Source organism: Ochotona curzoniae, unplaced genomic scaffold, assembly GCF_017591425.1.
Source record: "Ochotona curzoniae isolate NIBS_2020 unplaced genomic scaffold, NIBS_Ocur_1.0 contig_1274, whole genome shotgun sequence".
Lineage (NCBI taxonomy): Eukaryota > Metazoa > Chordata > Mammalia > Lagomorpha > Ochotonidae > Ochotona > Ochotona curzoniae.
In genome coordinates this window covers 10,537,672-10,565,417 of record NW_024465023.1, presented here as the reverse complement: position 1 = coordinate 10,565,417, position 27,746 = coordinate 10,537,672, and the positions used below count along the sequence as shown (strand labels likewise).

The window sequence follows — 27,746 nt, the reverse complement described above, 5'->3', positions numbered from 1 at the left end:
ATGCTTATAATTGTTAAATAATTCAGCTGAGTCTATCATTTCATCATTATAAAATGCCCTCTTTGTTTCTTTTTACTTATGTGTTTTAAAGTGTATTTCATCTGATACGAAGAGATGTCAAAAAGTTTGTGGGAAAAATTTTAAAAACTAAAAATAAAAAATAAAAGTTGTTATTCCCAACATAAATGTCTCCCAGCTCAACATCTTTTTGTAAACAATCCTACTAGCCAAGAACTAATGGTGTTAGATTTTTCACAATGTCAATCCAAATTTTTTACATTACTAACTGAACAAAAATGGATGTCCTTTAAAGATTTCTTAAGGCCAGGAAACAAAAAAAAAAATTAAAAGGGGCCTACTCATGACTGTAAGTAAGGTGGATGCTCAATAATTTTCCGATGAAACCCTTCCGAGCTGCCCTTGTTTGGGCAGGGCAATGAACAAGAGCATCATCGTGGTGGAGAAAAGCTCTCTGGGGAAGCCTTCGCAGACATTTTCCTGCTTTGCCTAACTTGTCAATTAGTTCCACAATTAAAAGATGCTATTCATCTTTGGCCCTTCAGAAAGCCAAGAAACAAAATGCTTTGAGAATCTAAAACACCACCAACAAAAATACTCAAAAACAAACACTGTTGCAATGAACTTTGTTCTTGAGCAGTCTGCTTTGCCTGGACAACTTCCACTTTTTGCTTGCCATTTTGATTGCATTTTGTCTTTAGGATCATCCTGGTAAAGCCACGCTTCATCTCCTGTTACAGTGCTTCTAAAGGTGCTTCTGAAAATTGATCCCACTTGCTTGAAATGTTCACCGAAAGTGAAAGCCCTGTTCTGTCTACAGTTGATCTGGGCAAAAAATTAGACACTCGGTGAGCAGAAGGTTGCTCAACTTCTGTTTTTTGGTTAGAATTGTGTAAGCTGGGCCAATTAAGACCTCCTTGGCATTTGGGATTGTTTCTGTTATTAATTGTTGGTCCTCTTTAATCAGGATACAAAGAGGATTAATTTTTTCCTCGCAAATTCATGCAGTTGGTCTGCCACTGTGGGCTTCATCTTCAACACCATCTTGTCCCTTCTTAAAATGAATTATCCATTTGTAAACTGCTGATTTCTTTGGGACATTGTAAACTTTTCATCTGGCACCAATGAGTCTATCATTCTTCTACCCAAACTTCATCAGAAAGTGCATACTTGCTCTTGCTTGGAATTTAGCTAAATTCACTGCTCTAGTAGGACTTTTTTCAAGCTAAACTTTTTTCCTTAAAGCCTCAAACTGGATGCTATTTAGATAGGATAGAGCAAGTTAGTATGAGTTTATTTGTGTGGGAAAATATTGAAATCAGTTATGGTTTGGAACAGTGTTTATGTCCCTAAACTGCCTATTAATGGGGGCCTAGTTCCCAAGGTCTTAATGATTAATGGGTTAGTATTAATGTTCGATGAATTAATGATGGAGCCTTAATCTAATGATAGCTCCTAAGAGGTGGTCACAAGGGATGGTTTTGCATCGTTCTGGCATGTCTCCAGAAAGTAGTTCTCATGAGATGGCTTGTTAACAAAGCTGAGTTGTGCCTAACTGTTCTCTCTCTACACTTGCTGGTTTACCATGTGATCATTCCTCTGCAGTCCTTCTGACTCATCAGAAGCCTAAACCAATGGGATAACCTCATCTTGGACTTTGAACTTGGAAAAGATTCCTTTGTCGATAGCTCCCATTTGGTATTTTAAAGTAACAATGAGCTAACTAATATAAAATCCATGTGTAGTTTTTGCATAGTACATATTTCTCATGAACTCGGTGACTTCTCACATTAGTACAGCTACTTTGCATTCTTGTTGTTACTGTTTATACATTATATTTTTTCTGTCCTTTTAGTTTCAATCAATTTATGTCTTTGAACCTATAGTTTGACTTCCATAGACAGTGTGTAGCTGGGCCTTACTTTTTTCTTATCCAGTCTGACATCTATGTTTTTAATTGAAATCTTTAATTCGTTAAGTTATAACATTATTGATATTAGTGTTGGAGTTAGGTCTGCTTTGTTAATTTTTGTTCTTTATATAGTTCATGTATGTTTGCTCCCCTGCTTTACCTTTACTGGTTTCTTTTGTATTAAGTATTTTATAATATAGTGTTTTACGTTTTGATAAATGTTTCATTCTAAGTTTTTAGTTGTTATCCTCAATGGAGCATTTTCATATTTATTCTAACTTAATTCCAAGAAGCTCCTTTATAGCTCTCTATATATCTCCATATATCTCCTATATATCTCTATTCTACTTTTCTTCTTTTTATGATTTTATTGTTGTGTCATAATTGTATAACTAATCTAATAGTGATCTTATAATTTTATGTCTTTTAGAGCAATGAAGAGGAAAAACCCCAATACACATACAGACACATCTAAGGGTACCTCAAAATTTATGGAATTAAATAATAATAAATATCCTAGGCCAAAATTTTGAAATCCAAGCATAGCTTTTTTATGGTGTATATTTGCATGAATTTTGTGAAGATCTTATATGTGTGCTTTTTTGTTTTTTTTAAGATTTATTTATTTATTGGAAAGTCAGATATACAGAGAGGAGGAGAGGCAGAGAGGAAGATCTTCCGTCCGATGATTCACTCTCCAAGTGAGCACAACGGCCGATGCTATGCCGATCTGAAGCCAGGATCCAGGAACTTCTTCCGGGTCTCCCACGTGGGTGCAGGGTCCCAAGGCTTTGGGCTGTCCTCTACTGCTTTCCCAGGCCACAAGCAGGGAGCTGGATGGGAAGTGGAGCTGCCAGGATTAGAACAGGTTTGATGAGAAGAATTAGTAGGAACATTATTATAATGGAATAGGACTTTTGTGTGGACATTTCCTGATCATTTTAGTCTCACAATTAGATGGTGCTTGATTCTTTGGTCCTTCAGATAACTAACAAACAAAATGCTTTGAGAATACCAAAACAGAAAGGTATCTATTGTCATTACCTTGTGTTTGGCCAGTTTGCCTTGGGTCTAGCTTGTCTACTTTCACCTCATAGTAGCTATTGCTTTGTTGTCAAGATCACATTGGTAAAGCCATAATTTATCCCCTTTTACAGTTCTTTAAAGAAATGTTTCAGAACTTTGGCTCCACATATTTGACATCTCCAATGAAAGCCCTGCTTCTATGTGAAGCTTGTCTTGGACTAAAGAGTTTTGGGGACCTGTTGAACAGAAAGAATTCAGTAGGTCAAAGCCATTAAGAGTTCTTTTGTGTTGAATATTATTTTTTCTGTTAAGCATTGATCTTCTTCAACCAGAGCATGAAGAAGTTTTTTGTTTGTTTGTTTGTTTTGTTTTTTTTTTTTGCAAAAGGATTTGGATCATCTTTTTCTTGTGGGCTTCATCTTCGACAATATCTTACTATCTATTAAAAATGAATCAGAAGTTTTGCAAAATTGCAAAATGGTGGTTTCTTGGGAACAATGTCTTTATAAAATTTTTATAAAGTATTGGAAGATTTCACTATTTCTCCCCCTCCCCCCATATTTCACAATAATTTGATAATCTGATGTTTTTCTTGTGCTGGCTTTGGCAGCACATATACGAAAATTAGAATGATGTTTTTCTTGCTTTAATTTGACAAGAGTTCTGAAAGGAGCTCTATTCAACCTGATATTTATCCTTTCGGGGCTTCAAACTAGATTCTGTTCATGCATGTCAATACAACTTTGTTTTGGCACAAAAATCGAAATCCATGCATAGTTTTTTTCATACTACCTTTTCCATGAACTTTTTGAAGACTCGCGTATATATTACACTGCTTTAGTAACAGGCTTGTGTTGAAGTACAGGAACACAGTGGTTGAGTGCAGTGGGTAGAGACTGGATAGGTAAGGCTGTGAAGCCAAATCAGATTGTAAAACTAGAAATAGCATGGCTCAGGGGTCTCTGTGTATGAATTTATAGAGCTGATGTAAGGAAGAGGAAAGGCTGGAAAGACAGAGGTTGAGATCAAGGATAGTGTGCTAGAATATATAAGTTCAGAGGTGGGCCAATTCTAAGTGATATTCAGAGCATGACTGTAAGTATGGGCCAATGTGGTAATTACATAAAAAGTGTGTTGGCATTAAAGATGATTTTAAAGTCACGACCAGGATTCAGGGTAACTTTTTGAGTATGTAGTCTTTACTCTGCAGGGAAGAAGTATAGGAGGAGAACAAACAGCAATCTCATACCCTAGCCATCAATAAATAGTTTGGAGGTGAGAGGTGAAAAGACACAATGAAGAGGAACAGTGGAAAGGACAGAGGGTTGGCACAAACCTAATGAGTGAAGGTTTTATGCCCCAGAATGGTGGAGTAATAAGCTGCTGCTTGTAGGAGAAAGGTAGGAGAACATAATGAAGCCATAGCTCATGAAAAGTGGATGTAAAAGAATAAGCTTTGTGCAAAGAAATTGAAGGAGGGTTGCTTTTCTCTGAGAAGAGTTTATAGAGATAAAATTTTGGAAGTGGCTGAGAATATATAAGAAAGGCTACTTATAACAGAAGGAGGATTTCTGATTAAAGGGTGGGGAGAAGATAGCAGTGTGAGAAACATACTGGTAGAATGAAATTAATGAATGAATCCTAGCAATCATGCAAGTCAGGCACCTTGTCAATGGACTTGAAATGTTTATTGATTATCTTTTAAAGATTTATTCATTTTTATTTGAAAGGCAGATTTTACAGAGAGGGAAAGAGAGATAGAGAGTGAGGGGTCTCCCTTCTGTTGTCTCACTCCCCAAATAGCCTTAGCAGCCAGAGCTAAGCCAATCTGAAGTCTGAAGGCAGGAGCTTCTTCCAGATCTCTCATGTGGGTGCAGGGTCCAAAGGAATTGAGCCTTCCTCTCCTGCCTCATTAGCAGGGAGCTAGATTGGAAATAGAGCAACCAGGACACAAATTGTTGCCCATATGGGATCCTGGCACTGTAGGCGAAGGGTTAGCTTGATACTCCCCTGTGCTGGACACCAAAACCTGTATTTTATTTAGTCATTACACCAACCCTGCAATGTTATCTCTTTTGCATATGATGAACAGGCACTGAGGACATTTAGAAATTACTCCACAAACATGTGTCTCAGGAAGAAAAAGAATTTAAAAATGCTATGAAGTTAAATAACATGCTACTGAATGATTAATATGTTGCTGAAAAATGAAAAAGGAAATCAAGAACCTTCTTGAAGAACATGATGCTACTGTATGATCTATGAGTTACTGAAGAATTTAATCAGAAGAAAGTGTTTTGAAGAGATGAAACAAAAACAAAAACATCAAAATCCATGAGATATATCTTCTGCTGGTTTTTGTTGGTGAAATGTGTCTCTTCTAGATAGCAAATAGATGTGTTTTGCTTTTTAATCCAGTCTACTAATCTATAACATTTGATTGAGCTTAAGCTATTTACATTCAGGGTTAATATATATGGGTAATAATTTGGTCCTGTCATTTTAGGAATGGGTTATTCATTGATTTAGTCTTCTGTTGTCATTTTACTTGGATATTCTTTACGTTTGCCTTTGGTTTTGTTGGGTGCTACTCCTCTGTCAAGAGAAAATCTTTAATTATCCTTTGTAGGGCAGGTTTGGAAGAGGCAAATTCTTTTAACTTTTCTTTACAGTGGAAGAATTTTATTTCTAATGGCGGTAGGGGTGATCACATGGATCCAGCAAACTATAAAGATCTAGACATGTGTTTGCAAAATCCTTTGAGTGACAGAAGCCCTGGATTGAATCATTTGTCTGTTTTCAGTGTTCCAGATAGATTGTGTATAGGTGGTATTTTGTGGCATTAGCGAGGGGGATGAGAGACTGTGGTGGTAAATAAAGAATGATTAGGTGGATCTATGCAGTCAGCTCCACTTGGTTATAGGAGTAGAGTCACATCTTCTCACAAGTGACCCAAAGCCATTGATTTTAAGTGATCAGTCCACATGGGCTCCTAGGGAAAATATGCAGACAGCTTTGTATGGGGAAGTAGAGTTGGTGGTTGCTTATCCAAGGTGCTCAGTCCTCTATGCCATCAATGAGAAACTATAAGCTTCAGTCTGGTCACAGCTATTGACAATACTAGGACTTCAATATTGAGTAAGCAGAGATAAATGAGCTTGAGTCTTCATTCTCAGCTCTGGGAATGTAACAACAGTACCTTTGCAGAGATGAGAAGTGATTGGGTTCATTTCTCTTTCTGTCCCACTACCAGCCATGTCACTTTATCTAGTATTCTGTTTTCCAGGTTCTTTGCCAACTGTGGTGGGAGCCTTGTTAGTATTCAGTCAGTTTCCTTCAGATCTTTCTCATTGCTTCTGCTCACCCCTCTCCTGGTTTTGGTGTGTTTTTTACTCCAAAGACCACATCTGAGACTCTACTAATGACATCTTTCTGTGCTTGGGACAGTCATTAGCCAGTGGCTCATGGATGTGGCAATTTCAAAGCTCAGTTTCCTTGACTAAGATTGGGCCAAGTTGGAGGCACAACTTTCATGGCACAGTTCCCCTGAGGGGTTAGACTGAATTTCTCCTCTGTGGGACCTTGCCCAAAATTTTGCTTTGGTTTGGCTTCTTACCATCCCCTTCCCTATTCTGCCTCCCCCACTCCCTTCCTAGTCATTCCTGGAAGCACTTTTTAAGTAAGCCACATAAACAAGAATTAACATCTTAAGGCCCGTACATGAATTATCAACTTAAGGGTGCTTCTGGGAACCTCAACTTAAACACAGGTCATTAAATAACTCTTAAAAGCAGGTACATGCAGATAGAAATTTTGAAGATAAAGTTCAAAATGTAAACACATGCCTAGCATAAAGTTCAGCGTCTTATTGTCCAGATAAGTTCAGTGGCCTCTTGGGGAGACCTTCTATGGTCTGAAGATAGGTCTAACAGAGTAAAGATCCGGTCAGTTAAAAGCCCCAACAAGGCCTCAGTATCAATATACAACATTATGGAATTAATTGACATAGTATTGGGTAAACAATATGTTAAAAATAATGCAAGTTCCATTCTTCGAAACATCTGGGTTGAGACAGTATCAATGACAGGTTCAAAAAATAACAAACAACCATACAAAAATTACAGGTTAAATCAAGCGCCTATAAAACTGTACTACATAATACAATGTAAGCAACAATAAAAAAAAAATAAAAAATAAAAGTTCAAAATGTAATTTTTAAAACAAAAGCATGTGATCATTTACATGCTACAAGAAAGTGTAAGTGAATTATTTCATAAAATAGGAGTGAGGAAAGCCTTTCTAACTGTGGCTTAAAATCAAGAAGCAATGAAAAGATCAGTAAGTTCAAAACATAAAAATGCAAAAGTACTTTGCTTGGAGCAGAATGGTGATTTCAAGGAGCTTAAGGGGGAAAATGAGTAGATACAGTCAAAGGGTGCAAATTTCAGTTATGTGAGATGAAAAATTCTAGAGATTTAATGCATAATATGGTGAATATAGTTAATAATGTATTATAACTTAAAATTTGATAAGCAAGTATATCTTAACATATTCTCGCCAAAAGAAAAGGGCAGGTGGATGCTGGGGCTGTGGCATACCACCTGTGATGCTGACACAAGATTCAAGTCCCAATCTGTGTCTGAGCCAGCTCCTTGCTAATGCACCCAGGAAAGTTGCAGAAGACTGCCTAACCATTTGGGCCTCTCATCCACAAGGGAGACTCAGACTCTAGGCTCCTGACTGCAGTCTGCCTTAGCCCTGGTCATTACAGTCATTTGTGGAGTGAACCAGGAGATGGAATATTCTCTCCCTCTACCATTCTCTCTCTTCCACCTCATATCCATCACTTCGTTTTTCAAATAAATAAACTTTTTTTTTTTTAAAGAAGGTAACTGTTTGAGGTGGTGGATATGCATTACTTTGATTGTGGTCATTTCACCATTCAAATTTAGATCAAACTATCAACTTGTACATGTTAAATATACTTTATTTTAATTGTCAATTACACCTCAATAAAATGGAAAAATGACCCAAGAAAGGTCGTAGGTAATGGTTAAAAGGATAAGGTGAAGCAAAAAAAAAAAAAATTGAAACTTGTATCACAGATGGTGGATTAATCTCCCTTGTATAGTGAGAGCTTTAAAAATTGAGGGGGAAAAATACCAGAAGGTCATTAGAAAAAGGAGAAAAGGATAAGTAAAGAGAAACAACTCTCAAAATGGAAAAATAAGCTTAACATCACACAACTTGCTGCTGTTGCAGATACTGTGATTTTTCAGATTGGCAGGAATGAAATGCTGACAAAACAGCCTGTTGGCAAGGCTGCACAGAAGCGTAGATGCTGTGCTGTTGCTGGTGGGAGGCACAAAATGACACAGCCCTTTATAGGGGCATTGGACAACACCTAGTGGAAATAAAGCTGCATTTGTTCAGTCCCTAAGTAGTTCTGAAGATACATTTCCACCAAGGTAAAACGGCATGCAAAACTTTAATGGTTGTGTACACGAGAAAAAGTTGAAAGCAATGAATGAAAGTCTATTATTATAAACTAGTTGAATAAAAGGTCACTGTAATGCAGTACTATCCTGTCATGAAGAAACAATGAGTGTGGTTTTTTTTTTTTTAGTTTAAAGGTCAAATTTATTAGGAGATTAAGAGATGTGTTATATGTGGACTATAAATACTGCACAGCTGACTTTATTCATAGATAGTCATTGCCAGCCTATTTTGTGAATACTCTCGTCCTTTTGTTCCAAGAAAAGTTTGCCCCATAAGGTTTGGACTTGGGCTTAGGAATCTTCTCTTCCACGTCATACCTCCATTCTTTTTCTTTTTCCCACAAACGCAACTGCATCTTCTTTAGTACTGAAGGTTAGCACCATGTTAGACAAGGGATCGGCCATTGATGCCCAGCCCATCAAAGGATTTTCCCATCTTTCCCTGGTACCAAACTCCATCCTCCATTTCTTCGTGTTGTTTACTTGAGACTGCATGTTATTGCGAGCAAGAACAAAAATCCAGACTTTTCTGGTTTTGATAAGTTCTTTTGAAACACCAGTTAAAGTAGTGATATCCAATTTCTCATCCTCTGTTAAGAGTTGCATGTCTCGAGTTTGGTCCTGTGCCAGCGTCCATGTGGAAGTGCTCAACAACCTGATTGGAACTTTGGAAACAGAAAGGACAGCCGGTGCCACTGTCCTTCTGCCTAAAAACACCTGCCTCAGCACCACTAACCACAGCCATGTTGCCGTGAGCAAACGCCAGGAAATGTATTTTTTAATTTTGGATTTTATGGTACAGTTCCATAGGGTCTGGGATTTTTCCCCTGCCTCCAAATTCCTACTCCTTGACTGATTTTTCACGTATTGTTACAATAATATAGTCCCTCATAAGGAGTCCTAATTCCATCAGCCTGTTATTTAAGTGTGCCCCGACATTGCTAGTACAGATTCAGCCAGTCCAGCATCCCATTGTCTAGATATATCCAAGAGTTTAATTGGGAATCTATCTTTGATTTCGGAGTAGGGATACATAGTGCATTGCATCTTCATATCTGGATGTGATAGTCACTATTGTGCAGTTACTATACTTTCCCTTAAATGAGAAGCCACGAAGCAGCCAACATCAGCTATGAAGTTAAAACAACAACAACAAAAAATTTTACGCAACCATGGAGTCGAAAAAATGCGCTACTGAATTATCAACGCAAGGATGACAAAAGAACCCCACAAAAAGTCTCGCGGATAAAATGATGCCACCGTACAATAAATGAGTCAGTGATGAATGGGTGTATTTTAAGAGTAGATCTGGGGCTCAGAGCGGTAGCCTAGCAGCAGCTAAAGTCCTCACCTTGCATATACCGGGATCCCATATGAGCACCGGTTCTAATCCCAGCAGCTCCACTTCCCATCCAGCTCCCTGCTTGTGGCCTGGTGTAGAAGGACATGCAGAATCTTTGCTATTTGGGAGACATAGCCAGTTGAATCTCCCCTGAAGGAGCCGGGAGCAATTGCTAAGGAGATGAATGAGCAGGATACATCCTGGTTCACAGGTTGAGATAAAGAACCTGCTAGAGGAACAAGCTGTGTTTTGGGGAACTGTACCTTTAAAAGTCTGGGGCTGTTAATAAACCTTGGCTATTGACCATCGGTCAGTAGTCCACGCTTGTTATTATCGTCTCAATGCACCAAGTTGTTCGCTGCAGGACAGTGACAGCGAGACTGGCCCAAAGCCTTGGGAACCTGCACCTACGTGGGAGACCCAGAAGAGGCTCCATCCGTTGTGGCCACTTGGGGAGTGAATCATCAGGCAGAAGATCTATCTGTCTGTCTGTCTTCCTCTCTGTATATCTGACTTTACAATAATAAATAAATAAATAAATAAATAAATAAATAAATAAATAAATAACTCTTTTTAAAAAGAGTGGATCTGATCTTTAATATTATGTATGAGCCATGCATGTATACATACATTATACATATTTTATATATAATAATATGGAAGGTCTTAAAAGTTCATGAACATGAGTACTATGATAAAGCCATTTAGGAATTTCAAAAATCTTTTGTAGCAAACTAAAATCACCTTTTAATTATATTTTTTCCATAAACTGAAGTATCTTTTATAGATGAAAATGGTTAAGATAAAAATGTTAATTTAAGTATATGCATACACACATTTACATGTAAATACATGCATATAAAATTATGTTTGCTTCTCTGCTTTTTGGCTAAGATTATATTTGAAAAAAGGAGTAAGGAAACACAGGGGAAAACAGAAACTAACAGAAATTGGAATATTTGTTGTGGTGCTTAAGATGTTTCTTGGAATGCCTGCAGCCTATATAAGAATGCCTGGGTTCAAGCTCCAGCTCTGCTTAAGATTCTGGCTTCCTGTGAATGCACAACCTTGAAAGTAGTAAGTGGTGCTTCATTTGGTTAGGTCCCTGTCACCCATGAAAGAAACTGGATTGTGTTCCAAACTCCAGGCCACCAATTCCCACCCTTGCTCCAGATGCTTAGGGCACTTCAGAAGTGAACTAGCTAATAGGAGATCTCTCTCTCTCTCTCTCTTTTTCACATAAATTGGATAATAATCTAGAAGAAGAAAAAGACTAATAGAAGTGATTACTATGAAGGTGTTGATGGGGAAGGGGTATCAAGAAGGGTCTGCCATTTCCTTGTGTCTGCCATTATACATAGTTCACATTTTTGAAATACATTATTTTGAATATTCAAAAATAAAATTACATTAAACAGGTAAAAAAGCAAACTCTAATGCTGATCACAAACAGAAACACATGAACTTTTTCTATAAATAGATTGATAGCATAACCACACAGAGAAAAAAATTACATACTATTTAAATTTTGTGTTTGGTTCTGACTGTACTACTCTATATATTTTGCATTAGATGCTTGAAAAAGTTCATGAAATTTCTTCAGTGGGTTTACAGTTAATAATATTTATTTGGTTTATATAAATATTGTAGGATAAAATAATTGGTAGCTTAAACATTAATAAGAAAATTGTTCTGTTTTGATGGAACAGGGGGAATTAAAAGAAATTTGTATGCCCATAATGATACTCTAAGATATGGAAGGGAGAGAAGCAAGGAAGGTGAGAGGAAAGGAAGATGGAGAAGGAATGGGAAGTGAGGAAGAGAAAGAAACTCTTCTATTCACATGAATAATAGCTTCAAGTCCCATCTCTGCTTCTGATTCGTGCTTCCTGCTAATGCACACCCTGGGAGGAAGCAATGATGGTCCAAGTGCTTGAGTCCCTGATATCTGGATTGATCCGGCTGTGTTGGCTTTGGCAAGGACTGGTCATTGAGGGCATTTGGGAAGTTAACCAGCAAATGAAATGCATAAAAGATTCACTTATATACTTTCTCCTTTTCTCTCTCTTTGTCCCATCTTCTGCTGCTTATCCAGGCACATTAATAGGACAATGGACTGGAAATGGAGCAGCTGGGAATTGAATCAGGACTTTGATTGGGTATGCTTGTGTCACAAGTAGGGGCTTAACTTGTTGCGCCCCAACACTTTATCTTGGACCTCAGTTTTAATGGTCGCTTAGAAATTTAGACTTGTGGAAACTTTGGTGGGAACAAGCTACTTACACAGAGCATCTCTTTACCAATTAGATTTTGTTAGAATATCTCTTCACCAAAAACATACTTATTCCAAAAAGAAACAGTGACTTTGCAATTGATAATCCTGGAAGATAGCAGCTTAACCCAATGATCAAAGTGAAAAGTCACCAAAATTTGAACAAACATATTGATGTGCCTTCTTACACATGAAAGGTGTTCAAAATGCTTATGGAAAGTGCATAGTGTGAAAAAAAAAACACCTTTATTAGAAATTCAAAAAATTGTGCACCCAAGTGAACTTATGTTTTAATTTCATTTCCCCACAAACTACTTTAAGTGCTCTTATGTGTCGAAATGAGTACAATGTTCCTGAAGTGATATTCCTACTAAAAATTCTCTGCTGAATTTGTCCAATGAGGAAATCCCCAGTACAGGGCTGTCTACTAAACACCTCTGATGTATGGCCTGCTGCTGGAATATCCAGAAATGCTAAAGAGTTGTTCCACATTAAAGGACACTAAGTGCTTAATCCAGAATCAAACCCAGGATCTGGAAAAGTAAAACATGTCAATGTTGAAACACTTGTCGCATTTAAATCAGGATAACGGATGAAACGACAGCATCATACTAAGTTAATTTCCTGATTTTAATTGCTTTACTGTGGTTATTTAAGGGAATGTCCTTGTTCTTAGGAAATGCACACTGAAGTATTTGGAGAAAGATCTTGAGACTGTCAACTTCTATTCATTTGGGGCTAGCTTAGGAAAAAATCCTTTTACACACATATAGAGAAAGAATAAGTAGGAAGGGAATCTGAACATTTAAGTAAAATTGGATAGAGAATTGGACAATCCTCCCCTTATTTTTAGAATTTAAAAATTTTTCAAAGTTAAAAATTATCAATCAAAAATTTCCATAAAATAGCCAGCACTATGCAAAACCAGCTCCCAGTTAAGCATCTGGGAAAGCAGCAGGCGACGACCCAAGTCCTGGCTTTGGCCCGCCCCTTGCAGATATCTGGGGAGTGAACAGATAGTTGGAAGGTATCTTTCTCTGTCTCTCCTTCTCTGTCAGTCTGTTCTTCAAATAAAATAAACCTTTAAAAAGAAAGTTTTCTTTTAAAATCCTGCTTCTTAGGATGTGCAACATTTGAGGAGCAGATCAACTGCAATATGCTCAAATATCTTCCCAGGTGTGACTTGCAAGACTGTTCAGAGGCAAAAAAACAGAACTACTCCTAAAGAATCAAATGGATCTTTCAGCAGCTGAGAAAACATTGTTGACAACATCAGAATTCCCCACTTTTTGTCGTGAGCAATAGCAAGTTTTTCAATGGTACAAAAGAAATGGATAGTGACTAGACCAAATAAGGGGTCAGCCCAGCTTGTGTTTCCTGGTTCCTGGAGCCAGGCTGTGGCTTCTTCTTGTGCCAGGCTGAGAAGGCAGATCCCTTGCAGCTAGAGGTCAGACCCAAGGAAAAGCGTACCAGTGCTTGGGAGTCTGCAGTCCTCGCTTGGGCCAGCAGCATCAGGCCTTTGCAGTCACCTCATTAACACATCATTAAGAAGAGTCACCCATTCTATGTAAGTGAGTGTTTCCCAGAAAAGCGGATTATTTCTGTCCCCTTTCAAATTCATAAATGCTGCCCAGAAAGCCCCAGGTTTCCTGTAATGTCTATTAAAAATTCCAGATATTCCGGCAACAATGTCCAATCACCACTGTTTCCATTAAGAGAAATAAAATAGTTACACTAAACTATACGGATTCTTTCTTTGATGGTATATCCAGCAGAGAAAAGATGTAAAATTGGATTTAATCTGCAGTCTGTCAGGATCATTACTGAAATACCTGATGTCTCCTCTTTAAAAAAGTAGCATGTCTCTCTTAAAACCAGAACATAAGAAAAGTTTCAGTTATTACAGTTTAGGATTTTTTTTCTCTTTAAATTATTAAAGCTGTGAGAATTTTCTGTAAGAAAGAATGTGTTAAGAGGTTGGCTTCGATTCCCGAACTGATGTTTCGTTAGGACTATAAAGTCACTTCTTTTTAAAAGTGTTTTGTGTTTTATAGGAAGGAAGAAAATTGATATCCACTGGGTGCCTACTATGTGTCTGGCATTAATTCAGCTTATATCAAACTTAGAGTGAAAAAAAAACCTAAGAATTTTTTTTTAAGGAAAGAATAGTGTTGGTGCTACTTATTTCCTGTGAATTCTAGACCTGTACATTCAAGTATGTTTCCTGCAGATTGCAAGGCATCTAAGCACTCATGTTGCCTTGCTTGCTTTTTGTTAATAAGATCTTACTGACATATTTTTCCTTTTTCATTTCATCATTCTGTCCTTTATTCATACTTGAAATACATCAACAGAGGTGATTGTATGGCATTTTTTTTTTTTTGCTCTAAAGACATAACAACATTTTTCCAGAAACTGAAGTAAAATTTTGCAGAAATTTGCCAAAATGATGGGGCAGGGGGAATGGCTAAAATGTTACTAGCTTTCAACAGCAACAATGTTCAATTCTGTGTATTCTCCAGTTTTTCCTCATAATCACACATGTTCACATAGCTGTAATAAATACACACATGTAGCTTGCGGTATTCTTACTTCTGAATTATCACATAGATGACTGTTTTTTCAGTATTACAATTCTTAATGAATAATAATCTTTCATTAAGTGTGTGAGCATGACCCTTCCATGGAATAGCTAGGTCATTGCCAGTTTTCAACATTAGGCAAATAGGGTCAAACCTATCTTTATATGTGTGAGCATATACTTACACCATCTCATATGGCAATTACTTCTTTTTTTGGATTGTTTTCTTAGAATAAGTTCCTATTAATAATGTGACAACTCTTGTGAAGTTTTGAAAGTACTGTGCCAATGTCTCACCAATGTCGAGAATGCTGCAAAGCTCCCATGTTCTTTCAGCTGTCTTCCAGTGGCTGATTATTTCCATCAGTGCACTTTCTGGCTTATTTAATAAGTAAATCATAATATAATTCAGTATCCTGTGGTATCTCCTATTTGATTTTTGGTTGCACATCTTCACTTGCAGTCAAAGTTGAACCTTTATTCTGTGTGTAGATATCTTGGAAGGCAATTTTATTTTTAATTTTCTCCCTTTTCCCCATTTGCCTACTTGTAAACATGTGTTTTCCATTTGATTAATTTCTACATTTTGTTTTAAAATTAATATGTCTGAAATTGATGATCTAAACACTGTCCCCGATACCTTCCTTATTGTTTAATTTTCTTGGTTCAAATGATGTTTTTTGTCTGTATGTCTGAACATGTCTTTTCTTTTGTGATTTCCTCTAATAAGTTCAAGTTTTTAAGTTATCTCTCTTTTAGGTTCTCTCTCCTCTACAAAGCTGAAAAAAATATTCAAATGTATGTTTCATTTTTATTGTTTTCCACAATACATTTTTGTAGGTATAAGGATTCATCCCTTCCCCCTCCTTGTTTCCCAGTCTCTGTTTTCCATTCCTGCCATTATTCTTGTATGATGTAACGTGTTAACCTAGTTATAATTTCTTTTGTTTAGTTCTGTGACATGAATCTCCAAATTATTTTTCTACTTATGCCAACTGGAATGTTTTGAATACCTCTTTTATGCTATCTGTAATTATATATACTTCTGCACTTTTTGATTCTGTTCCATTGATCAAAGTCATCTTCTTCTACTATTGCAACCTATATATTATTGCTGCCGATAAATAAACATTCTTATTACATCTATAACTGGCTTTGCTTTGCATATCCATGATGATCATTGATGTTGATCATTTGTTCATATCCCTGCTCACCATTTGTATGTCTTCCTTTAAAAAATATCTATTTAGATACACCGTTCATTTTCTCTAGATTACTTGGAAATTTTGCTATGGAGTTGCTTGAGTTCTTTCCATAGTCTGGATGTTAACCCTTTGTCATATGTACAGTTTCTAAATATTTTAGTCCATTCTTTTACTTGTCCATTCCACAAAGTGTTTCTTGGCCGTTCAAAAGTTCTTTAGTGTGATGCAATATCATTTGTCTAGTTTTGCTTTTATTTATTGTTTGGGAATCTAACCCAGAAAATACTTGCCCATTTTAATGTCCTGAAATATTTTCAGCATGTTTTCTTTTAATAGTTTCAAAGTTTCAGGTCTCATATTTATATCTTTAATTCATGTTGAGTTGTTATTTAAACATTGCAAGAATTGGGGTCTAGTGTCATTCTTCTGCATGGAGACATGCCTTTTCCCAGCACCACTTATTAAAAGGGCTATCCTTTTCTCTTTTTTTAAGATTTATTTATTTTTATATACAGATAAGAGGAGAGACAGAGAGGAAGATCTTCCGTCCAATGGTTCACTCCCCAAGTGCCCATAAAGGCTGGAGTTGAGCCAATCCAAAGCCAGGAGCCTGGAGCCTCTTCCAGGTCTCCCATGCAGGTGCAGGGTCAAAAGGGCTATCCTTTTTCAATGCATGTTCTTAGAAACTTTTTCAAAAATCAGGTGGCTGTACATTATGGGTTTTCTTCTACAGTTGCTATTCAGTTTTGTTTGTGTGTCTATTTTGGTAATAATATCATGCTGGCTTTATTTAAGATTTATTTATTTTTATTTTAAAGGCAGATTTTACAGGAAGTAGAGACAGAGAGAGACACATCTTCCATCTGCTGGTTCACTAACTCCCCAAATGGCTGGAGTAGCCAGAACTGAGCCAGTCACCAGGAATTTCTTCCAAATCTCCTACATGGGTGCAGAGATCCAGGAACTTGGGCAATCCTCCACTACTTTCCCAGGTCATAAGCAGGGAGCTGGGTTAAAAGTGAAGCAGCTGGGACTGGAACCCACACCTATATGGGATGTTGGCTCCACAAGTGGTGAATTACTCTGCTATGGCACTGTGCCAATTCCATAATACAGTGCTGTTTTAATTACTTCAGTTTTGCCATATTTTAAAAATCAGATAGTTCAATGCCAACTGCTTTATTCTTTTTGCTCAAGATCACTTTGGCTATTAGGGGCTTTTTTGGTTCCATATGAATTTTGCTACTGTTTCTTCTAGCTCTGTGAAAAAATGCCATTGGAATTTAGATAGTAATTGGATTAAATATTTAAATAGCATTGGGCAATATGCACATATTAACTGAATTGGCTATTTCAGTCTGTGAACACAAAATATCCTTCCATATGTTTGTGTCTTCTTCAATGTCTTTTTCCCACCAACTGTGTATTTTCAAATAGTCTGTCTTTAAGCTCATTGATTCTTTTTTTGTTTTTTGATATACCATTGATGTCATCTGTGGTACGACATTTTAACTTTTTAAGATTTATTTTATTTTTGTTTTATTGGAAAGGCAAGTATACAGAGAGGAGGAGAGACAGAGAAGCATGGTTCATGCCCCAAGTGGCCTCAATAGCTGGAGCTGAGCTCATCCAAAGCCAGGAGCCTGGAGCTTCTTCTGCAGCTTCTCCCACATGGGCACAAGGTCCCAAGGCTTTGGGCCATCCTCTACTGCTTTCCCAGGCCACAAGCAGGGAGCTGGATGGGAAGTGGAGCCACTGGATATGAACCAGCGCCTATATGGAATTCCAACGGATGCAAGGGAAGGGTTTAGCCACTAGGCTATTGTGCTAGGCCTGGTACCACATTTTTAATTTCATTCAGTGTGATTTGAGTTGCAGAATTTCTGCTTGATTTTGTATAATTACTTGCATCTCTACCAAATCTCTGTTACAATATTAAAACATTTATTGTGCTCTCTTGACATGCATTACTCTTTCTTGAAATAGCTGAGGTGAAATCTTCATCCAAGCATTTAAAAATTTCAATTCCTAGATGTTTGTCTTCTGGTATCTTATTTTGCTCTTTAGGTAAAATCATGGTTCCCTGGAGATTCCTAATGCTGAGTGATGTGTGATACTGTATGGATATTAATGGATTTGTTTTAGTGTTCCGGTTTCATTTGTATCTGTCTTCCTAGAAATTCTAAGCTTTCTACTCATTTTCTCTGAGCCTACGGATACTTCTGCTATTTCAGCACTAGGTTGTGATTTGCCTCAAGTCTGCCTTTGATGTTTTTATTGATTTGGCTCTTCTATATTCTGCAAATTTGAATTTGTTTCAAATCTCTAGTGGGAAGTTGGGAAGTATCTAGGAAGGGGTAATTTTGTGCATGCCTACAAGCCTCTTCCTTGAACTGCAGTAAGCTCAGACTCCTTGCCTTGTGTCCATGAATGCTAGATCACACCTAGAATTCACACCTCAGCCAGGCTAGGGGTAGGACCCGAGCCCACCCTGCTATGGTCTGTTTGCTGCTGAGGTGTGCTCACTGTCCAAATGTTATACTCATCGGCAACTGATAAAACTGGCTGATGTATAAAACTGCTCAATCAAGAGCACAGAATTCCATTGGGAATCGAGTGGGTCAAGAGTTTGTGTTCAGGTGGTGGTCGGAGACAGGGATGATTAGGATCTGCTGTTCCATGCTGGGTTTTACCAGCCCAGCACTGAGTCTCAAATCAGTAGTATAATTACATGCTTTCTGAGGTTGTAGGAGGAGTGTATTTAGTATTTATTAAATGTTAGTATTTTGAGAAGCAAAATGAGAAAATTGAAAAGGTCATGAAAGAAATAGAGATAGCAAGCATTTTAATAAGTAAATTGACAATATGTTGACTGAAGAAAATCTGGACTTGTATGACTTTGGCCAATGAAACAAGTGAGCAAGATGTACAAAGAATGTTGCTAAGTCCATTACACTGGGGGTTTGTCTTCTTGGAACACGTTCTGTTGTGAACATGATTGAAAAATAGCTTGAAACAGACTCTTCACTCAGAAAAGGATGGGAAATAGAGAGACCCTGAAGGGTGATGCCACTTTACACATTACGGCTCCATCTAATCACCAGGTAAATGCAGCTACTTGAATAACTTCGGCTATACTAAACAGAGTAGAGCAGCAGGTCCTCCCAGCTTCTGCCAGTCAACCCACAGTTTCATGAGAACAATAAATTGTTGTTTCTAACATAATTTAAGGCATAAACCATTTTCATTATTTATCATACTTTTATTATATTTATTTGTTAACCTGAAAGAAAAGATGACATATATGAACACACACACACACACACACACACACACACGTCTTCCATCTGTTGCTTTATTCTCCCAGCGGCCAACAATGAGCAGGATTGGTCTGTGCCAAAGCCTAAGGAAACCAGAGCTCCAACCCAGTCTCCCACATGGGCTCAGGGGCTCAAGTATCTGGGTCATCCTGTGTGGCTTTTTTCCAGGTACATTAGCAGAAAGCTGGGTTGAGCAGAGCAACTAGGACTCAGAGTAGTGCTCTGTTGTGGGATGCTGGTAATGTAGATTGCATTAGCTCACTGTGCCCCAGCACACATTCTCTACTGGTTGATTAAGCAGTGATAAACACCTGACACTCATAGTCATGTAAACACCCTTATTTACCAAAGAGAAGAATGTCATAAACGGTGCCGTCCCACAGCTGGAAGAACTGGGACGAGAACTCAGATTTTTTACAGCCAATTCAGTGCTTTCCTCCCTAGGTGACTTCAAAACACTACTGCTATTTAACAGTTACTGAGGAATTCCTGTGTGCTTGGCAATTAGTGAACTCTTTTCTATTCATGGAGTTGGATGCTATCATTCGTCCAAGTTTAAAGTGCAGAGGATTGAAGTTCGAATAGGTCAAATAATTTGCCTGAAGTCACACAGCAAGTTAGCAACAGAGTGGGATTTTAAACCAATATTCCAACCAAAGAGTCCCTTGTCTCAACTGCTGTAGTATAAGAATGATGAAAAGTGAGTTAGTTTGGTATAAGATGAATAGCCTACATTATATCTGATTTAGTCCACATATATTTTCTTTATCATTTTTTGACTTCACAAGGAGTTGGATAGAATAGAATCTACTATTGTTGACAGTAAAACTAGTTGGCTTTTATTTCACTTTGGAAGATACGTGCCACTTGTGGGATTTGGTAATTAGTATTTGTATCTTGTCACTAATTGCTTTGCAAAATTTGTCTTTCTTCGTAAGTTAACAAATGACTCGTGTCCATGGCTCTTTGTAATAAAAGTATCCATATGGTATTTTCTCATTTGTGCTTGAGTGATTGATATGTTATTTAACAAGAATTGTTTGCTTCCTAAGGAGTTTTCGAATGCATATCCTTCACGTTTGAAAAAATATTTTCAGTAAGTCATTCAAGTATGCATTCTCTATGAAGCCTTTCTTGACAAATTATGCTCTTTTTATTCAATATATATTAAACTTTAGTGCATATGCTGAACAGAAAAGATTCATCTGGGCTGTGAGCAGACCTGGTGGGGAAACTAAGGGGACTCCCTCACTAGGCTGCAGGTCACACCGGTAGGCATGAGCCCTGGAGCTGAGGGTGATGTTTGAACATGGCTGTAGCACCCATTGGCATGTGTGTGGACTGGGACTGGCAGCAGGTCAGACTAGAATAGGTCTCAGCACCCACTGGAGCTTGCAAGAGTCGGAGTGGGTATGGAATGGGGTGGGCTAAGCTGCAACATCTTCCAGCCCACATGAAGCCATATCTAGGGGTAGTAACTCCTGGCAACTGCGAGATCCAAAGCTGAGACTGGGCTTAGGTGACTGTGGATACTTTGCTGGGCAACAGTTTCTGTTGATGTGCATAAGATCCAGGGTTGAGAGCGGTCTAGGCTGGACAAGATGACAGCACCTGTTGGCATATGTGTGTGCTGAGTCTGGGGGTGATTTGGACTGAACTAAGTCACAGTACCCAAGAGTGTGTGCAAGAGCCAGATGGGGTGCAGCACAGACTGGGTTAGACTGCTGCACATGCTGGTGTGTGGAGGAACCAGGACTGTGGGTGGGTCTGGTGGGGGTTATTGAAGGTTGCCTCCACTAGGCTGAAGTTCCTACTGGTGTGCATAAGGCCTGGGTTTATGGCAGGCTGGGTTGAACTAGGCTGCAACATCTGCCAGTTTGCATAGGAGATGTGGCTGGGGTGGAACTGATCAGTTTACTAAATTCACTGGTATGTGTGTAGGCTGATGGAGGTAACAGACTGAACTAGACTTTGCATTAGATGACAAAAGTCAGATATGGGGTCACCCTGCGCAAGGCTTCTCTAGTGGCTCCCCGACTAGATCATGGCACTCAAACCTTGTCCACAGGGAAAATCACAGTTATATTGTCTGACCTTGGAAGAGTACATGTATCAAGACTGGGCCTCCTCAGTGGCTGATGCCTGTGTGGTGGACAGACTACCCATATGCACAGGAGGAACATGACAGCCAGCTCACCTAGGCCATCAGAGGACTTCAAATGCCTTGTCAGAGGATGGAAAGCAGAACAGGTCGGACGACTCTCCTGGTCAAGCTTTGCAACATGTTCCTAGGTCTGTGGATGCACTAAAGTGGACTTTGCTAACCAATAAACCTTGGAAGTATTTTCTCTACCCTGGAGCAGCAGAATGAATAATGTCTCAGAACTATAAAAACTACTTGAGTAACATCCTTGGAACATCCTTTTCCACATTGGGGTCTCTAAAATGACATCAAATGACCATCTCCGGGTGCTGATGTAGTTTGTCAGCAAGGAGTTGTGCCCTCCCCTCCTCCCTGGTCCTGTAGACACAGGAGAAAAAAAAAATAGAAACATTTCTTCCATCCACCTTCCTCCATACCTTGATCCTCCCCACTCTAATCAATGGCCCACATAAGGTATATATCCTTCTCAACTATGTAACCAATATTAAAAATTAAATAAATTTAAAAATCAGTAAAACCCTGACCTAACTCTCAGACAAAATTTCCCAAAAAGCCAGCATTAGCTGAGAAACCCTAGGGTAAAAGTGTAAATTCAACCTTCCTCATCTTTCATTAAACTAATTTTGATCAAGTGCTGCCTTTGTGCCAGATACAATGTTAGGTTCAGGTGGATCAATCATAGTTCCTGATTTCAAGATCCCACAGTTTCACAGGGGAGACAACTCACAGACTACTGAACACATTGAGAAAAGTGCTCTGAATGAAGCTGCTACCACACAAAGATAGTCTGAGCAGGGCAGCATGCTCACTAAGAGGGGAAGGCCCTGAAATGAAACATTTAAGCAACCAAAACATATGAAGGAAAAAAATGAGTCTACATAAAATCTAAAGATGGGACAGAGCTTGCTACACTCCGGGAACCAACAGGCTACTATGGATGAAACATGATGAACTGCCTTAGTGGGAGGTGTTAGTATATGAAGAAGGCAGTGACCAGACTATCCAGGTCTTTAAAACCATGGCAGAGATTTTGCCATCAGTGGGATGATAGTAGTTGAGGAGAGGGTGGTGTAGTATTGAGATCATGGGCTCTAAAACAATGCCATCTGAGTAGATTGCTTATCCCAGGTACCCAGCAGGTGTGTCATTATGGATAGGCAACTTGAAGCTTCTGTGTCTCATCTTATTCATCTAGAAAATGAAAATCACAGAATATTTGTTGCGGAGATTTATTGAGTCAATTGACATAAAAACCTTACAAATATATTTGACATTAAGAACTGAATATGCATTAACAGTGAATCAGGGAAGATGCACAGTCCAATATATACTTTTTATAGAGCACTCAGGATACAATGTACAGTGGAAGAGACAGGGACAAAAAGAAAGATTAGCCTTTAAAACAGAGAAGAACTTGGTGCACACAGTTTTAATGTCCATACTATTGCATAAGACTCCATTGCCTCTCCAGCTGCTGGAGACCACTTGATAAATAGCTAAAGTAAGATCTTTTCAGCATGGTCAGAAACAGAGCTTGGCAGGAACAAGCCAGACTGAGTTACCTCTGAAGTACACAGGACAGACTCCTAGAATCAGGGTGACATAGCAGAAGACTGAGTTTCCCACAGGTAAGCTGACAGAATTTTGTGGGAGCCAATTTAATTCCACAGGGTTTATTTTGCTAGTGCTAGGAGTTGTGATGGACATAAATGTTTGAGACTTGCTTTTAAACACAGCAATGACAATCTCATCCATGTTAAAATGTAACTTTCTTAAGAGTTTGAAAATTATCTTATTCATGCTAGAAATTAACCAATTTATTTGGATATAATTCACACAGCACAAAGTTTACCATTTTAGAGCATAGGGTTTAGTGGATTTTGTGATCGTTATGGGAGCATGTGTCTGACTTCTTTCACTCAGTAGGCTGTTTGAAAGGTTCATTCACTTTGCAGCATGCATCAGTGATTTCAACTTTTTTATGGACATGTAATATTCATACACAAAGTCTTATGCAGACATGCTTTCAAGTCTGTTGCAGTGGAATTACTGATTCATATTTTAAACGTTTATTTAATGAACAACTAAATTATGTGCCAAGGGGCTGCATTATTTCATGTTCTCACTTATAATGTATGAAAGTTCCAATTTCTGCACATTCTTACCAACACTTACTCTTTTTTGAAATGCGGGGTAAGAGAGAGAGACAGAGAGAGAAAGGAGATCTTCCATCTGCTAGTTCACTCCAAAAATGACCAAAATGCCTAGCGCTAGAAGAGGTCAAATCTAGGAGCCAGAGGCTTCTTCCAGGTCTCCCAAATTGAGGGATCCAAGAACTTGTACTAGTCTGCTTTCCCAGGTACATTAGCAGGGAGCTGGATCAGATATGATGCAACCAGGACTTCAATCAGCACCCTTATGGAGTGCTAGTGTCATAGGCAGTGGCTTCACCTGCTATGTCACAACATTAACACCCCAACAGTGATTCTTGTCTATCTGTATTATTATAAAATTAGACATCATATTAAAAGGGGTATTATATTATGGTTTTATTTGCATTTTCCTGATAATGATGTTGAGTATATGCTTGTTGGCCATTTTTTTTACGTCTTCTTTAGAGAAATGTTCACACAGTCTTTGTTTATGTTTTAGTTCATTTAATTGTTCTTTTCATACTGTTGAATTATAAGAATTTTCCATTTATTCTACAAATAAGACTCTTTGATCCATTTAATTATCTTTTTATTGTTATTCATAAGGGCTCATTATTTATTCTGGGCATAAAACCCTACAAGATGATATTTGAAAATATTTCTCCTATTATGTGTGCAGTGTGTTTACTTTTTTAGCTGTGTTTATTGAAGCACAAAAGGCTTAAATTTAGTTGAATTGTCTTTTCCTGTTGCTGCTTGCAATCTTGATATCTAAGGAAATCTTGTTAAACCTAAGATTATGAGGACTTATTACTTTGCTTTTTTCTCATAATTATTTTTATTTTTGATTATTTTTATATAGTTGATTAGGGTGATAAGGGTCAAGGGCTGCAGGAAGTTGGGTGAGATCACCATTTCCACATTCTCTTTTTTTTCCTTCCTGTATCTGGGGGAAGGGGGGGGGGATAAGGGAAAAAGCCACACCCAGCCTCCCAAATGCCTCTGCACCCTGGGATGGAGGACAGCCACTCAATACCACCCCAGGGTCCCTGATGTGGGGCGTGCTCTGAGGGTCCTGCTCAAGAGGTTTTGACAGTTCAGCAGTTCTGAGTTACTGCCAATCTTGCCACTCCAAGCACAATAAAATCTCTCCAGATCCACTTCTTGACATAGTCCACCTTAGAATCTGTTTGCCCAGATATTCACTGCCAACACTTGGCTGAGGTAGTTGATCAATTTGTCTGTCTTCCATCTTCTGTTATGGTATCAGGTATCCTCTGCAGACTCCAATGTACTGCCATATCCTCCATGTTCACCTAGGTATGCTGTCTACTGCTCTGTCTAAGCCACTGAGGCGGCCCATCTGACATATGCACTCCACTGTCAAACCATGGGAACTGCAGTTCCCTCCATATTTAGAGCTCTTAGTTCAGCAATTTAGTCAGGGGGAGATACCTAAACAAACAACTTCAGAGGTGATTCCAGACCTGGTTCTTGTGTGTGCTTGCCAATACAGGGTCTGGCACAGTCTGTTACCCCAATCAGCTTATACACATGCTGCTGGGTCAGCTCTGTTTCCAGCCCTGTCTTCTACACAAACCAATGGGGGTTGTAGCCCAACCCAATCCTGCCGACCACACACTTGGCTCTCATATAAACCAGTGAGTCAGAGCAACCCGCAATAACCCCCATCAGGCCCCTGCCCGGGTTCCTGTGCTTGCCAGCATGTATAGCAGACTGGTCCAGTCTGTCTCATATCCCATTCAATTCTTATACATTTGTCAGTGGGCATTGAAGCCTGGTTCAGCCCAACCAGCCTCACTATCCAATCCACACACATGCTAGTGGGTGCCACTCTCTATTTAGTCATGCCACTCCACTCCTGGTTCTCATGCTCACCAGTCGGAGTGGCAACCCAAGAATGAGGTACTCACTATTTCCCTACTGGGCCCACTCCTATTCCCAGATCTTGCACTTTCCAGGTGGTTCTGCAGTATAGCTTGACAGAATTTACCCCTGCCAGCATCTGCCACCTGATGCTGTGGCAAAGCCCAACCAATCCACATCCATTCTGGCTTGTGCATGCACCAGTAGGGACCAGTCAACCCAGTCTGGCTTTCCATTGATCTAGCTCATATGAGGCTAACAGGTGTTGCAGCCCTGCCTGGTCTGGTTTGCCCCCATCCTAACTCTCATGCTCACCAGTGGGAGTGGTGGTCCAGATAGGGAGTGCCACATCAGCCCCCTACTGGGTTCTCCCCCTGCCTCATGGGTCTCACGTGTGCCTGGCCTGCCTCACATGAATATTTGCCAGTAGGTACTGTCCTGGCCTGACCCCACCCACTCCCAATTCCAGCTCATGTTGGGCTACAGCCTAGCCCAGCCAAGCCAGCCCTCAATCCCAGCCCTCATGTGAACTGGTTTGTGTTACATCCCAACCTGGCCATTCTGGTGCTCGGATTTACCAGCAGGTGATATGAATTGGCCCAGTCTGGTTCACCCCAACCTGCACCAAACATATGCCAGTGGGTACCATTTCCTGGCCTCGTCTGGGCTGCTCCCTATCATGGTTCTTGCACTCACTGGCAGGGACTGTGTCCCGACAGAGGAGTTCCCCAAACTTCTCCATAAGAACTCCTCCCAATGCCAGATCTTGCATGTATCAGTGGGTCTATGGGCCAGCTCTACTTAGTCTTAGCCCTCCTGCCCTAGCAGGAACATTGGCCTTTCCTGACTGGCCTTCACCCATTCTGATTCTGTTGTTGGTTATATAGCCCAGTCAACTGTGTTCACACCCAGACACAGTTCAGACAGGGGCAGAGACCTATCCCAGCCCATCCTACACCTACCCTAGTTCTCATGAGCACCAGTGGGTGCTCAAGTCTAGCCCACTCTGGGGCACCCAAGACCCAATCCACACTTGGACTGAGGAACATTGTAGCCATGTCCAGACCAGATAGCAGCCCCTACTAATCAGTGGGAGCCACATTCTAGCCAGGGTGTCCCCTTTGCTCCCTAACCAGGCCTGTTCCCAGCCATAAATCTTTCCTGTGCCAATGGTTGCTCTGACCCAACTTGGCATAGTCCATCACCTGTCGTGGCCTTTGCCTTTTGATGCTGTAGCCTGGCCTGACCTAGCCTGTCCCCAGTCCCAACTCTCACTGGTGGGTGCTGGAACCTGACTCTGCTCAGTTTGTTCCCATCACTGACTCATGCAAACCAGTAGGTGTGACAGCCAAGCCTGGCAAGACCTGCATTCCAGCCTAGTTTCTGCACTTGCCAGTGAACTAAGGTTTGCTTAGCCTTGCCCAGTCTGCTCCCTTCCAAAACCAACCCACACATTTGCCAACAGTTGGAGCTACCTTGCCCAGCTTGCCTGGCCCTAAGCCTGGACCATGTGCTCACCAGTGGGAGTTATGACACACTTGGGGAGTTTCCCAGGTTCCCCAACTTGACCCAGTCCCAGACCCAGATCTTATACATACCAGCAGGTGCAAGGCTCTTGCTCAGCATGGCCTGCCACTCCATCTTAGCTTTGTATGCGCTGGTGAATGTTATAGCCAAGCCTGCCCCACACCCTATTTTAGGATGTACATGCAGTTGCTGCAACCTGAACCTGCCCAGACTGTTCCCAGTCCTAGTACCTGTGAGTGTCAGCAGGTTCCATGGTCACACCTAGCTCAGCACATCACCACCCCAACTCTTGAGCTAACCAGTGGGGCTTGTATTTCCACAAGGTTTGGTATACATATCCCCCACAGAATTTGCGTTCTCTTGCATGTTGGTTAGTGTCATGGGGCCCTACCTAATGTAACCATCTCCTGTTCTGACATTCAGTCAGGTCCTGAGATCTAGCCCTAGCTTTCTTGTGGACTGGCGTGTGGCAGTCAGCAATGTTTCATGCTAACAAGCCCAACTCAGGACTCCTGTGTGGGATGGTGCAGCAGTCTGATCCATACAGATCTTCCAGTCTTTCCCCTCCAAACCACCAGGTCTCAGTGCCCTCACTTACCTGCAAGTACAGTGGCCCTGTCATTGAGTGTCCTTCAAAATTCATTCCTACCTCAGCCCTGGTTCCTGTGCGTGACAGTGTGTGCAGCAGACTGCTCCATCTGTCTCACATCCCATTCAGCTTTAGTGCACACCAATTGGGTGCTGCAGCCTAGCTCAGCCCATTTGACCCTACTCTTCCAGCCCACATTTATGCTGGTGGGTTCCATAGGCTCAGGGGTTTCCCCTTCAATTATTCAATCAT

The 27,746-nt window shown here is 39.8% G+C and overlaps 1 long non-coding RNA gene and 1 pseudogene across 1 annotated transcript; one reads left to right on the top strand and one right to left on the bottom strand.

Moving 5' to 3' along the window:
• Positions 1-8,678: 8,678 nt before the first annotated feature.
• On the bottom strand, positions 8,679-17,931 carry LOC121171279 (annotated as a pseudogene).
• A 4,520-nt stretch (positions 17,932-22,451) lies between these two features.
• On the top strand, positions 22,452-26,822 carry LOC121170520. Its single transcript, XR_005885971.1, has 3 exons — positions 22,452-22,466; positions 22,855-22,858; positions 26,741-26,822. It is a non-coding gene; the product is annotated as an uncharacterized LOC121170520 (long non-coding RNA).
• The last annotated feature ends 924 nt before the right edge of the window (positions 26,823-27,746 follow it).